Source organism: Sus scrofa, chromosome 4 (assembly GCF_000003025.6).
Source record: "Sus scrofa isolate TJ Tabasco breed Duroc chromosome 4, Sscrofa11.1, whole genome shotgun sequence".
Classification (NCBI taxonomy): domain Eukaryota; kingdom Metazoa; phylum Chordata; class Mammalia; order Artiodactyla; family Suidae; genus Sus; species Sus scrofa.
In genome coordinates, this window is record NC_010446.5 from 123,521,476 (window position 1) to 123,536,664 (window position 15,189).

A 15,189-nucleotide genomic window follows, 5' to 3' on the forward strand; every position below is an offset into this window, starting at 1 on the left:
GAAGACAAGAGAAATGAAGACAAAAGAATCAAAAAGAAAAGCTATACATTGGGTGATGAACTGCCAAATGCATTTGTCTACTGGGCTGCAGTAACAAAGTACCTCAGGCCAAGTGGCTTAAACAGCAGAAATGTGTTTTCCTCACAGTTCTGGAGGCTGGAGGTTGATTCCTCCAGAGGTCCGTCTCTTTGGTTTCTAGATGGCTATCTTCTGCCTGGGTCCTCCCCTGGTCTCCCTTCCACACACGTCTGCGCCCTAATCTCCTCTTCTCATAAAAACACCTGTCACAACAGGGTAGCATCCACCCGTATGACTCTCTTCACCTTAATTGCTTCTGTAAAGGCCCTGTCTCCAAAGAGAGCCACATTCTGAAGTATTGGGGGGGGTTAGGGCTTCAACATCTGAAATGGGGGGGAAGGCAATTTAGTGCAGGACAGGCAACATAATGTTTGTTCTGGAAGCTGAGCAGGGGAGCATCTGTAGCAAGGAGGGAAGAACAAGAAGGCACTTCCGGTTGGTAATTTTATTGCCTTCACCCAATATGGAATTGCAACGCCTGGCACATAGTAGGCTTGCAATAAACATTTGTTGAATGAGTGTTCAAATAAATGAATAAGCATCCTATACAGTTTTTTATCACTGAGCTTTATGAAAGAGTGAAAGAGTACACAGAGATGAGAAATAGGCAGAACAGGTGACTTTTGTATTCAAAAATGGCTTCTCTCAGGAACACGTTCTGGTCTGAAAAGGCACAAGTCAAAAATGGCTGTGTCAGACTATGGAAGACTCTGAGTCACGGAAGAGTCTATTACAATCTTTAAATCTTCACCAAATACTATGTTGCTAGAAGCTGACAGAGGACAACCTCGGAACTTAGTGAAGTTTTAGAACATCTGCACGAAAAGGAAGGATGGATGGAAGGAAGGAAAGAAGATCAAACCATAGAAACATGACTTTGGCTGGATCTGCGATCCTCGTAGCCAGAGCTCTGTCTCCCATGTGGAAGCCAAAATCCCAAAGGAATCTAAAGTAACTGCGCTGAGATGAACCTCCCACGAACTCATCGAATCCCTCCCTGCCCTAGTTCTATTTTTAGCATCCCGTGTTTAGAGATAAGAAATTTACTAAGAACTGTGATGGCAAATAGGATCCTTCCTTCCTTCCCTCCCTCCCTCCCTCCTTTCTTCCCTCCCTCCCTCCTTCCCTCCTTCCTTGGGTGAAGGACCTTGTCAGGGGTCACATGGGGGTAGAGGATGGACTCAGGATCCAAGCCATGATCTGCCAGATCAGAGCCGACGGGACTCTGCCAGGGCAGCCTTGAAACTCTGAGGAAGGCAAAGCAACAGAGATGCTCAGAGAGAGTTTGAAGAGAGTCGGTGATACCTTTATCCATTGCTATGATGTCCTGTGCCTGTCAATGACATGGGGCCACAAGCGTGAATAAGACAGGTTCCTGACTCCGAGGGTCTGGCCTGGCCGTGAGGGAGACGAGCCAGAGCAAAGCAAGGACAACAAAGGTAAAAGGTTCAGTGTTGAGTGCCTCTTTGTGCCAGGCACTGCCAGGCTCTGGGGAAACTGTGGAAAGTTGTCTACAGCATGCGGGCACACCCCTTCCATCATCCAAGCCCCTTTGCGGTGTGACTCTTCAGCCCCCCTCTTAAAAGTTTGGGTCTCTTTCTCCACTTCTGACTCTGGGCTGGGCTTGTGACGTGCCAGCCCATAGAAAGTGGTAGATGACATGCCATACATTTTCCAAATCTTTCAAGAGGTCTTGCGCCTTTCCATTTTTTTTTTTTCCTTTTCCTTTTTAGGGCCACACCCTCAGCATGTGGAAGTTCCCAGGCTAGGGGTCACGTCAGAGCCATAGTTGAAGCCTACACCACAGCCACAGCAACACTGGATATAAGCTGTATCTACAACCTGTGCTGCAACTTGCAGCAATGCCAGATCCTTAACCCACTGAGTGAGGTCAGGGATTGAACCCACATCCTCACGGAGACTGTGTCTGGTCCTTAACCTGCTAAGTCTCAGTGGGGACTCCCCACCTTTCTGTTCTTATTCTTGAAACCCTATAGACGCCACGTAAGCACACCCCACCTAGCCTGCTGTATAATGAGACACAAGGCCCATGTGCTGTCACTGTCCCAGCCAGTGACCAGCTACCTGCCAAACACAGGAAGGAGGCCATCCTAGCCCCAGCGGCCCCAGCTAGCCCAGGAGCTGATGCCAGATGCACAAGGGAGCCCAGCTGGAGCAGCAGAGCCTGGTCCAGGTCAGCAGAATGCCAGTGGCCATAGGCACTTGGGAAATAATAGATGAACCCTTTTGAAAGACCGCTAAGTTTTCAGCTGGTTCATTTTACAGCAAAAGCGAATTGATAAGCAAAACAGATACCCATGCTCAAGAAACTTCTGATCCAGTGGACCATCAACTTTAACCACAAAATCCTACAAATATATGCTAAGGGAAAGGACGTGATAATGAAGCCAGCCTCCTGCAACGGTCCCAGTGACTCCCACCTTCTGGTGCTCAGACCACGTGCAGTGTCCTCCACACTCCAGGTCACTCTGCTTGACCAGTAGCATCAAGCAGAAGGCATGGCGTGTCTCCTAGGAGATTAGGTCACAAAAGACCACGGCCACTGTCTTGGGCTTTTTCTCTCTCTTTCTGCTCATTCATGTTGGGAGAAGCCAGCTTCCATGTCCTAAGGACGTTCAGGCAGCCCATGGAGATGCCAAGCGCCAAGGAACCAGGTCTCCATCCACAGCCCGAGAGGTGCTCGTGCCTACAGAGCACTGAGCGGGGAAGCTGGGGAGTGGGTCTAGACCAGCCCAGGCCTACCCTCAAATGTAACCTCCTCAGCGACCTTGACCCAGGACCATCCAGCTACCCTGCTCCCAGATTCCTGACATAAAGAGACTGTGAGATAACAAATGTTTGTTGTTTTAAGCTGGCAGGTTTGGGGGCGATTTGTAACACAGCTGCAGATAACTAACAAGAGGCGCTAACTAGACAAGGCGGTGGGGGAGGGGATGGAATGTTCCAGGCCGAGGGAGTCCTATGGCCCAAGTCCTCTGGTAGGAGAGTGGAGGCTGACAGGTCAGAGGAGACCAGCGCCATCAGGGGTGACCTAGCAGGTCTTAATCAGACGTTCCCTCTAAGAGCAACAAGAGGAGTTCCCATGTGGCTCAGCGGGTTAAGAACCCGACTAGTATCCAAGCGGGCTTGGAGAGAAGGGCAAGGATTGAGAGGGAGAGAGGGAGTAGACGCCACAGAGAAGCCCAGGGAGTAGGTGAAACGGTCACTTAAAGAGAGGAACATGGGAGTTCCTGTTGTGGCGCAGCAGAAACAATCCGACTAGTGTCCGGGAAGACGCAGGTTCGATCCCTGGCCTCCTTGGTTGGGAATCCCGTGTGGCTGTGGCTGTGGTGCGGGCCCACAGCTGTGGCTCCAATTCAACCCCTCACCTGGGAACGTCCATATGCTGCAGGCACGGCCCTAAAAAGCAAAAAAAAAGGTAACGTAAAATAAAAAAGAGAGATAAATATAACGGAGAGTAGGAGGCTCTTAGAGACACTGGCGTCCAGAAACCTGGAAAACTCAGCCATGAGACAATGGGTTTAAGGGCTCAAGGACTAGAACGGTCACTGCCGTAAACAGAGAGTAGGGGGAGGGGAGTGCGACTGGGGAGCAGCTGATGCTGAGCTGGACCGGTTCAGGGATCTGAATTCTCAGCCATCACTAGGGGCTGGGGAGCTGTTCTCAGCCAGACCAGGCCTCCTTTAGGGAAGAGTGATGAGATTTGCAGCTTGGGGGTGGGAGGGGGCAGAGCCCAGGGGGCTCATAGGCTCTGAGCCAGTTTCTCCAAAGAGTCCCGCTAGGATTATCTCTCTCCAAATTAGTGACTTTGGGGTCTTAGTTCTCCCTGCTCAGAAGTCCCCTTCAAGGGGCAAAGGAAGAGGTGGCCAAAACCTTAACCATGAGGGCGAAGCCTTCTCTAGGCCCCGCTGGGCCAGGCATAGCTCTGCTCCCACCTTCCCGGATGGCCTTCCAGCAGGTGCAAAGATACGCAGGGAAAGAAGCCACCTCCTGGCCAGCCTCTCACTCTCCCACGGCCTGTCCCATCGGGAATGGATTTGTACTGTTTTGAAACTCCCGGGACTGCTGGACTCTCATACCATTCCCTTGTGGCTTTGGTCAAGCTGGCCTAAGCTTTTTTTGTCTAGTGGAAAAGAATCTAAAGATAGAAGCGTTCCCCAAAATAGCTTTGCAGAGGGAAAGCAAAGCAGACACAGCATTGAGCAGACTTATTTATCTTGTGACTTAATTATGAGGAGATTAACATATTTTTTCAGCCATGCTCCACTGAAGTGCAGGGGACCGTTTTAAGACAAAGCGTGTGTCAGCGTTCGTGCTCCAAATCACTTCCTGGCGAGGCCGAGGCCCCGGCCACTCTTTCCCCTGAGTGTGTTTGAACAGATCGCAGACCAGGAGGATCAGAAAGAAGGGAAAAGAAACGAGGCCCAGGAGTTCCCGTTGTGGCTCAGCAGAAACCAGCCCAACCAGGATCCATGAGGATGAGGCTTCGGTCCCTGACCTCACTCAGTGGGTTAAGGATCCGGCGTTGCCGTGAGCTGTGGTGTGGGTCGCAGCCGTGGCTCAGATCCCACGTTGCTGTGGCTCTGGTGTAGGCTGGCGGCTACAGCTCCGATTGGACCCCAGCCTGGGAACGTCCATGTGCTGTGGGTGCGCCCCGAAAAAGCAAGAAAGAAGGAAGGAAGGAAAGGAGGGAGGGGGGCGGAAGGAGGCTGTAGATCAGGGTGAAGCTGGTCCTGCTGAAAGGACAAGGAAATCACCTGGGGAAGCCTGTGACAGCCCTTGTCCCTTTCTGCTCCCTGGCTTGGAACAGATACTCTTGGAAGGAAAAACAGCTCTGCCTTCACCCGGCGCCCCCCACCCTCCCTTCCCAAACACAAGAAGGACTTTTTCCAGGTGACTGGCTCTTCTCCTAGCGTTGCTTTTCCTCACCATCTTCACAGGCGCGACCAGCTCTCCTGTGACAAGTCGTGTGACCCCTGTTTTAATACGCTTAGAAGCTGATCCCCCACCAGTATCCGCAGGGAGCCTCTGGGTGTTCTACTCATGCTGGCACTTGCTGAAAAGAAGAGGAGCCTGCCAGCCTCCTGCCTTTGTGCTGGGCACAGCCCCGGGGCACGGTGGGCAGGACAGCCCCAGACCCTGCGGTTCTATGGAAACAAGCAGTTCCAGCCAGTTCAGGTGTCTGGGGGTTATTGCAATGATCTTTTTCGTGTGGATTTCAGAGTTTGTGAATAGGGTACCTTAGGTGAGCGAGTTTATGGTTGTAACATTGCAAAGATAGCAGAGGGAACTGAAAGCATGTTTGGTCAGACAGAAGCTCCACTCAGCCAACACAATTTCAACGTTTTCAATGAGTATTTTGCTTTTGTTTTTTTTTCTTTTTCCCCAAAGCTCTTCACATCTTCTGAGGGTAAGAGGATGCTGGGGAGAAAATGTACGAGCTAAACACTTAGAGATGAAAAGATCATGACACCTTGCCCAGAGCGCACTGCTGGTTGGACTGGGGAAGGGGGTGTGTGAAACTGGGAGTTACTGGGAGGACCAGGCACAGCCAGGTCTTGGAACCTGGGAGGGGAAGTTGGTTTGCGGGGTTCATCCTGCTCGTTGACACATAGAGCGTCGCGTTAACCTTTGTCCCATCCGTCAGAGCCCAGATGCAGCGTGTCTGGGGTTTTAATTGCCCTGTCAGCCCCTGGAGTGAGGAGCGGCTTGTGGACCACGCTGCAAAGTCTGCTCATTACTGCAGGTCATGGGTCAGGACGTTCTCCACTCAAGTTCTACCCAAGTGAGCAGTAAGAGGAGATGCTTATCTCCTTCCTTTATTTTAGCAGCCCCTGAAGTTCCGTTTCCTTCTTGAAACCTCTGACTCAGTGGCTGGAGGAATGCGCCCCAACCCCACCCCATCCTGTCTCCTCCTGCAACCCTGGCTCCTCCTTCCCTCCCCACCGTGCAAAGCACTCGGAGTCACTGCTTCCACAGTTGCCTTCTCCTTCTTGATTTGACGCAGGTTCGTCACCTGTGGCTTCGATAAGATTTAAAACTGGCTGTGCTGGATTTTCAGTTTTTGACTATTCCCAGAAGGAAAATAGTATGTTATAGCCACGTTAGCGCGCGCTATTTCTATGTTCTCTTTTCGACGAGGACCTCTGGCTAATCATTAAAAGCATGCAGTGGGGGTTGCCCGTCAGCCTGAGCGTCCAATGATCTAGGCTTGGAGCCGTCAGACTCTTTACTGTCGTCATCACCTTAAAGCATGAGCACTTATTCTGGATTATGTACACCCACTGCATTCGAATAACTGTTACTGGCTTTTATCACCGAATCATTTTTGTTGGTTTCTTTTTTTTATTACTGAAGTGACACAGAGCACACAGACATTTTGTTAAGATTTAAAAAAATACCCTTTCGGTGTATATTGTATATTTTTCAATGTATATAGATTCAATTTCTTTTCAACAATAATGGAAGACTCTGGTTTGTTTTAGCGTCTCAGTTCACTTAGAAATAGGTCATGAATTATTTCCATATTCTTATTATTTCGTAATAGAGATTTTAATGGCTGTGTAGATTCTTTTATTTAGATTTTTATATCCCCAATCCCGTTATTGAACATTTATTTTTCAAATCCTTATATAAGCACTTGCTATCTGCCAGGCACAGCTTTAAGCCCTGTATAGATATTAACTCATTTACCTCTCATTATAATCCTATGAAACAAGTACTATAGTTATACCCATTTCGAAGATGAGGAACCTGAGGCTAAATAATTCATCTGAGGTCACACTATTCACACCATTTAGAAGGTGGCAGAGCCAGATCCAGACGCAGACAGTTTTGCTCCTGGTCACAACATCTGGCTTGCTCCTCTACTGCCACTGAAAATTAAGGACCTTCTCCACCTGGGAGAAGGCTAAGTGTACACAAGACTGCTCTGGTTGGGAGTTCCCTTTGTGGCTCAGCAGAAACGATTCTGATTAGCATCCATGAAGATGCTGGTTCTATCCCTGGCCTCGATCAGTGGGTTAGGGATCGGCATTGCCATGAGCTGGGGTGTAGGTCACAGACGCGCCTCGGATCTGGCGTTGCTGGGCTGTGGTGTAGACCGGCAGCTACAGCTCCATTTGGATCCCTTGCCTGGGAGCCTCCATATGCGGGTGCAGCCCTAAGAAGCAAAAAACAGGCTGCTCTGGCAAAAACGGAACTGCGATCCTGTGAGTCACTGTTACTTAGAATGATACTGTCAGCTGTTGAGACCACAGGCAAAGAGGCATCTCGGCAGCATGGGTGGTGTTAGCTCAGTGGCTGGGCAAGCTTGTCCCGGGAGAGGCTGCCGGCCCAGGTCCAATGAGCCTGAGGTCCGGGTCACTCACCCTCCCGCAGAACCACGGAAAGTAGCCTCAGCCTTGCGTGTGCTGCCTTGACTTCCTCACACCAAAGTGACTAGGCTGTAGGAGCTGCTGCATCCAACCAAGGCCAGCCTGGGCGGAGCGGGCACGGCAGGAAGCAGCCTGGCTGGCTGTCGCTTTGCCCCAAAGGCAATGCTGAGCCAGGGAAGCTGAGGTTCAGGCTGCAGGGTGGTGCTGATCCAGCCTAGCGAGTGACTTCTGGGGCCGTGCTGAGAGCTTAGGAGAATCCCCAGACTGACCTGGGTGAGTTTGGATCCTTATGCACTGTCACCTGGAGACGGGGCTTTAGGTTTGGCCACCTTTTCTCCTATCTGTCCCATCCGGGAACGATAATCTGACGTCATCACTAACAATAATTGTTTTGTTTTACTTATTTAATTCTAATTTATTTATTCTCACAACGGCACTGTGAGATAGAACAATAGTTAACCATAATGATTGCGTTTTAGGGATGAAGAAAGGGAACCCCAGAGAACTCAGACAGCCTGACACAGGGGAAAGTGTGTCAGGTGCGGGCTGTGACCTTTACCTGAACCTGAACCCCAACCCCAGACAGGCCACCGCTCCCTGGGCTTTAGGCAGCAGCCGTGGCTGAAAGGGAAACACTGGCTGAGTCGTCTTGCTCCCCTTAATCCCACCCCCTGTGGGAAGACAAGGTCAAGAAGCAATAGGAATTTGATGAGGGAGAGGTCAGGGCTGGGGGGGTTCAGAGGTTGCATTTTGAACAAGCACCTCAGGCAATGGTGCGCAGGAGCTCAGAGATTTATAAGAAATAACCTGCGTGCGTCTCTCCTGGGAAGCCTGTCAGACTGCCTTTCTTCCTTCTGTTACAAGAGAACCTGGGAAATACAGACCCCACCTCCAAAGTCAAGGTCAGGGGAGGGATTGGTCTGAGGAGCCGTGATTATCACTGCAGTCCTAGCACCTGCCCCTCTGAAGGCTCCAGATCAGGAGGTTTAGATGCTGGACAGCCACGGGGTCCTCTTCCACACAAGCCCCACCCCCTGGGCTCTCACTGAGTTAAGACTCCAGCCTCTTCTCCCGGCTGAGCAGCAACTCGGGTGGAGCCCGAACCAACTTCCCAGTTTGGGAAGGTCATTGAGGCTTAATTTGATCACAATCTAAAGAATAGAGAAAAGACTTTTTAAGTGGGATTAGGTAAGACTGGGAAAAATGAGCTTTCCTATTGAAAAATGATTGTTGGGGTATGGCTATTGCATTTTGGAGTTTGTTGTTGTGGTTGTGTCTTTTTTTGTTGTTGTTGTTTGTTTTGGTTTTTAGGGCCACACCCACAGCCTATGGAAGTTCCCAGGCTCGGGGTCACATTAGAGCTGCAGCTGCTGGCTTACACCACAGCCACAGCAACGCCAGATCTGGGCTGTGTCTGCAACCTACACCACGGCTCATGGCAATGCCGGATCCTTAACCCACCGAAGAAGTCCAGGGATCGAACCCACATCCTCATGGATACTTAACCCACTGAGGGAACTCCTTTTTTTTTTTTTTTTTTTAAGGAAAGATATATTGTTTCTGTGAAGTCCTTGAGGATAACCACCCCCCAAAAAAGTGCAGTGTTCACTAGTCTTTTAAAAATACAAAGTCCTAGTCGGAGCGTCGGCGAGGTTGTTCTTGGATTAATGAGGTAACCCCTTTTCCGATGCTCTCCCCACTCTGAGTAGGTCGAGCCCTTGAAAGGGCAAAAGATCGGGTCACTGTCCTGCCTAAGAACTTGCAGTGACTCTCCATCAGACCCCGACAGAGGCCCAACCCTCCCAGGGCTCACAACCAGCCTCTGTCTCTTTAGAGAGGCAGTGCCACACAGAGGCTGAGCGCTCCACCCGCACGCTTGCACACAACACGTACACACACACACACAAAGCTGATCTTTAAAAAGCAAATGATGTTTTAAAAAAATTTTTTGTGGCATTCTCACTGTGGCACAATGGGATCGACGGTGTCTTGGGAGTGCTGGGATGCAGGTTCAATCCCCAGGCCCGGCACAGGCGGTTAAGGATCCGGCTTAGCTGCAGCTCAGGCGGTGACTAAGACTTGGATCTGATCTCCATGAGCTGAAGGGCGGCCAAAAAGGAAAAACAAAAAAAGTAGCCTTCTTAGTTTATGACTGTGTTCTTATCCCTCCAAGTAAGATCCCTCGCCACAAGACTGTACCTCCGCTCTAACAACCAGAGGAGGGCTTGACTGCCCAGAATTCCATTTCCCTGTCACCTCTGAGCAGCCACCTGTGCGCTGTGGCAGGCCCACCTGCAAGCTCTCCCGTCTTACGCCTCGGCAGCCAACCGTAGACCACAGAAAGCAGGATGCTTCGAGGGTCTCCAGGCCTGTTTGGCTGTGTCCCAGAGACCCAGCCCTGGGCTCGACCAGGGTCAGGCCTGAAGCCTCTGAGGTACACGGGCAGCTGCCACTCCAACTGTAAGGAAAACACGAGTATTCCCAAAGGGACTACAGTGTTTTTGAAATTCAAAACAAGGTGGGAGGAGTTCCCAACGTGGCTCAATGGGTTGAGAACTAGCATCCATGAGGATGCGGGTTCGATCCCTGGCCTCAATCAGTGGGTTAAGGATCCAGCGTTGCCGTGAGCTGTGGTGTAGGTCACAGACGCAGCTCAGATCTGGCGTTGCAGAGGCTGTGGTGTAGGCTGGCAGCTGTAGCTCCGACTTGACCCCTAGCCTGGGACTAGACTCCATATGCCATGGGTCCAGGTCTCAAAAAACAAATCCAGGTGGAGCAGACCCTCTCCTTCCCGTGGGAGGACCTGAGGCAGGTGAGCTGTGAAATGCGATGCCCGAGGCTCCTGGGAGGAGGGCTGGGACCTGGTCAGTTCCGCCCCGCTGGTGTGCAGGTTCCAAAGAGCATCAGGTCTGTTACCTGACCTCCGTCGTCATAAGTGTCGTGGCTCATGGCCACGAGGGAGCACAGTGGTGGCGCAGCAGAGTCAAAGCAGGGACAGGGCTCAAGCCTCCCCGCCAGGCGGGATCTGCGCCTGAGCCCAGGGACTCCACGGACTCGTGCAGGACCTGGTGGCCCCGGCACCTACTTCCATTGCTCAAAGCCAGGTGCTGGGTCCAAGAACCAGGGCCATGGACCTCCCCTGACCCTGGACCTGCGCTGATAAGCAGAGGGCACAGAGAGAAGGTAGTTGAGCTGTGCCAGTTTTTCAGAATTTTTCTGGCCCGTGGGCTTGGGCCAGGAAGTTCCTATCCACCCACATCCTCCCTCTGCCTATATAAACCCGCCCATCGCCTACCCCCCACGCACACTGCTGCACCTTAGACATTGAGCAGCAACCGGGATTCTCGGACCACGTAAAGGGAGCATCAGCAGGGATTGGCTCCCGGGGGCCATGGACTGGCATGTGTACAAGGGCATGTGTGTTGGCCCCAAGCTTTTCTAGTGTGACCATGTCTCTCCTCAGGTTCAGATGTGACGGGTCAATAGCTTAAGGGCAGTGAGGTGTCTTTTGTGGATGAAGCCGTGCGTCCACCGCGCAGCCGCAGCCACAGGCTTGTGCCTGGCCTGGGTTCTTCACCCAGTCCCTCCCCTGGGCCAGGTCCTGCCCTGCTCGGGAGTGACCCAGGTGCTCTCAGAGAAGGCGGCTAAGCGGCACATAGGGGTTGGAAGACTTGGGGCTCAGGCACAGGACGGGGTTCTCTGCCTCAGGCACCCCCTGCCTGGTCACTGAGAGAACCTGGAGCCCCAAGGCAGCCCTCATTTTCTGGTCCTGCAGGGCCTAGAGACACAGAAAACAGAGCATATTCACCTGTGGAGAGGCCCTGGGGGCAGGCTCAGAAAGTGGGCGTGATGGGGGCAAAAAAGGCCCCCAGGGCCATACAGGTGCCCTGTGGTCCTGTCCCCACACTCCACACCGTGCTGCTCAGTCTACACGGCGTCTTTTTTTTTTTTTTTTTGTCTCAATGGCTTTATATTATTTAGCTTTTTATAAATGTTTGTTAATTTTTATCTTTTTCAAAGTGCTATGCCTGGGAGTTCCTGCTGTGGATCAGTGGGTTATGAACCTGACTAGTATCCATCAGATGTAGGTTCGATCCCTGGCCTCACTCAGTGGGTAAGGACTTGACGTGGCTGTGGCTGTGGTGTAGGCCAGCAGCTCCAGCTCCAATTCCACCCCTAGCCTGGGAACTTCCATATGCCACAGGTGCAGCCCTGAAAAGCAAGGGCAAAAAAAAAATACTATGCCTCTGTGAAGAAATGTCCCATGGCTGGAAGCCCTGGGGCTTTTCTCACTGCCCGGCTCACCTGACGTGTGTGGGGAGATGGTGCTCGGCTGAGACTGGTCCTCAGGCTGCTTCTGTTCCAGAGGCAGGAACTTGTGGCTGGGGCCCCCATCACTCAGGGTCCCCTCTCGGGAAGGCACATATTGGTTAGCCCCCCCCACAAGGAAGCTCAATCAAGGGCCCCAGTGACAGTGGAGAGCACCCCCCCCAGCTTCTTTCAAGCAAAGGGAGGCCTCTCATGGGGACGACTGTATTTGCAGTGATTCAGCCCCTGCAAGTGCCAGGCCCTGTGCTGGATGCTTCCCTAATGTTCCTATGTCTCCTTCTCAGGGGCCAGTCTAGGAGGTGGTACTCTCATCACCTCCGCTCTACAGCAGGAAAACTCCGCGGCTGGAGCCCCACGGGAGCAACTGAGGACCAGAGAGGGGTAGCAGGTGGTGAGGTCACACAGCCTCCAGCAGCGGCGCAGTCCTCAAGCCCAGGCTGACTCTGGAGGCTGCGCCTTTACCGACCACCCTGCCTGCCTCCCCTGCTCAACCCTGCCCGGGCACCCCGCACCCCCGCCTCCAGACCTGCCTCCCTTCCCGAGAGTCCTGAGAATCAAAATCCCCTCCACTGATGTAACTTCCTGTGGAATTTGCTGAAAGATCACTCTGGACCGTGTCCATTTGTTCTCCACAGGAGGCTCCTGTGGGGGAAAGATTGTCAAAATATTTGCTGGCCTTGCAGGAGGCGCTCAGAGCGGTTGCAGAGGTGCCAGCCTCCCTCCGCGGCTTCTGTTGGCATCCGGTGGCTCAGGAGGGGGAGGGGAGCTATATTTAGCCTTCCCGAGCCGGCCCATCGGGCTGCTCCAGTCCCGCACAGGTGTCCGACGGATGGGGACTAGTTAAGAATGTTCTGGTTCGACGCATTAGTTGGGGTCCGAAGTCTGAGCTCAGGGAAGTGCGCTCCTGGACGTGCTCCCGGCGCCTCGGGTGTGCGGAGGCCCCGGGCCTTGGCTCGGCCGGGCCCGGGTCCGGTCTCAGAAGGCCCGCATCTTGCCTGGCTCTGCCCTTGGGCCTGCTTCCTCACCCCTCAAATGGGGTCGGGGCGACGAGGAGAGACCGTCGCGGGGCGGGCAGCCTCCAGGAGCCCGGCTGTGACCTTGAGTCCAAGCCCTCAGCCTAAGAGCTGCGAGACTTTGGAGAAGCGCTGTCACCTCTCTGGGTCTCCGTTTCCTCCTTTGTGTGTGTGCACAAGTGTGCGTGAGGGCACGTGCGTGTGCCTGGGCATGCACGTGCGTGTGTGTGTGTGTGCGTGCGTGCGAGTGTGTGGACTAAATGGGTCTCTTCACAGGGTCCCTGGAACAGTTCTTTGTCTGTGACATAAGCTCTCAGGACACATCCATGTGACTGTTTACGACCCCTTCTTGCTGTCACATTTGATTAACTAAACCGTGGGTCTTGGCCCCTGAGAGCTGACGCTCTGGCAGAGCAGAGGGTTGGAAGCTGGCTGGAAGGAAAGGTGTTCCTTGCTGGCTCCTGTGTAATCAGCTCAAGGGTTCTTCTCCCCACCCCTCCTTCCCTTCACAAGGTGCAGCTTTAATGCAACCATGTCATCTGTATAAAAATCCTTGGGGGCCCGGTGGGAGGGGCAAGGAGTGAAATTTCCCCCGGAGAATGTTCTGGAAGTATGAACAGGAAGGGAACTTGTAGGGAGCTTGGCTTCAGTTGCTAAAGCAAAACTCTTCAGGTATTTTCAGTTCCTTTTCACTATTTTGAGTTTCTCTTCAAGGGAAAATCTTTGCAGGTGATACACTGTGGGTTTTAAAAAACAAAACAAAAAACCCCATGTGTTAGAGTCAGACAGACCAAGAAATTCAAATCAGAGCCCTCGAGCCTACTAGCTGGCGGGGATGATTTCTTCTCTGACGTTCAGTTTCTTCCTCTGTAAAATGGTGGTAATGATATTTTACAAGGTCGTTGGAGAATTAAATATGGCCATGTACACACAACACAGACGGGGGTTCAGAAAAGCTAGTTCCCCTCCTTGGGCCTCCTCTCCACATCTGAGAGGCTCCTCCCGTGGCAGGTCCACCTTCTGCCCCAAGGAAACAAGGCAGGAGGCAGTCCCCAGGTTCCCTTATATTGTGTACTGTTAGCTTTCCGAGCCAGGCTATAATCCTCCTAGGAGTTCCCCCGGCAGGTTAGAACCTGTGGAGTCAGAACCAGGAGTGGATGCTGTTTGGTGAAGCTATAAATAGGAAAGGAACAAAGTGGGGAAACTCAACAGCCCTTTCTCGCTTGGCATTCAGCTGCGAGCTGGTGGCCTCATTCTCCAGCTGAGGCCTCTGTTTACAGCTGAGAGCAGTGGGGGTCACAGGGTGGAGTTGGGGAGACCACCTCTCCCTGCCAGGTGTCCTCCAGCCTGTTCGGGAATGGGTCATTGGGCTTTAGGTGGCTGGGGCCACAGTCATAAACATATCGACCTTCTTTCGTCCAGCCATTGGTGGCCTTGGATGACTGGGGGTGGGCAGGAGGGAGCAGGATGATGGTGAAAGGGTGACAGGGAGGAGGAGGGCACAATCCCGAGGCCTGGGCAGCATCTCTATAGGCTGAAGTTCTGAGTCCCCACCTAGTGGGGTCCCTGGGGCTCCCCAATCCCTCGTCATCTTCTGCCAGGTTCTGGGTTTCTCTTGCCATCACCTAAACTTTCTCACTGCTCGTCCACGTCTTCTCCATGAAGGCTGTGATAATCCCAACTGATGTCTTTTTGCAAATTAAAAACATCACCTCCTTTCCCCAGAAAATGTGGTTCTACCAGGACACACAGCTTGGCAAATGGGTGCCCAGGGCTGGGTTTCAACCTTCACTTGCCACTTCAACTGAGCAACCTTGTGCAGTGAGCAACCTGCACAACTGTACGTGACAGCCCTGTTTTCCATTTTCTACTTTCATGATTTGGATTGGCCGTGCTGCTTCTGTTGCCTCCTCCGAACTCATTGCTTCTGACTTCACTGTGGTCCTTCCTATAGCATGGCCAGCTTTTGATAAGTTACAAAAGAGAGCCTGGCAGTGTCAGGTTTTCTAGCCTCCTCTTTAAAGGCAATTGCAATCCATACACACTAGGGACAGGTCAGAGGACATTTGAAGGGCTCCTCAGACTCCAGTTCAACAGTATTCAGCATTCCAGGCCAAGGTGAAGGTCTAGCCCATCTATAATAGCGTGACTCCCTTGCTTACCCTGGGAGCTTCTACAGAGGCCAAGGGCAGCGTCTGCTTCCATGTGTTCATAGAGAGAACCCTGGAGTTCTGGGGGTTCCAGCATCACTCTCAGCCTCTCCATTTTCCCTCCTAGAAGGGCAGGCAGATGGCTTGTAAACAGCCCCCTGAAAGCCCTGCTCTGATGTCTCAGGATTCCCGAGGGGGGCAGTACGTGGATTTTACTCCCTC

At 52.4% G+C, this 15,189-nt stretch overlaps 1 protein-coding gene across 2 annotated transcripts in view; it reads left to right on the forward strand.

Moving 5' to 3' along the window:
* The window catches only part of BCAR3 (breast cancer anti-estrogen resistance 3), a 226,033-nt gene that overhangs the window by 80,905 nt on the left and 129,939 nt on the right, over positions 1 to 15,189 (forward strand). Inside the window, exon 1 of one of the 2 annotated variants that reach the window (XM_005663658.3) lies at positions 7,366 to 7,748. The exons of the other annotated variant lie outside the window; for it this stretch is intronic. The gene's annotated coding sequence lies outside the window, so the exon portion shown is untranslated. Of the gene's footprint in view, positions 1 to 7,365; positions 7,749 to 15,189 lie in introns of those variants that run through there. 2 annotated transcript variants of the gene reach the window in all.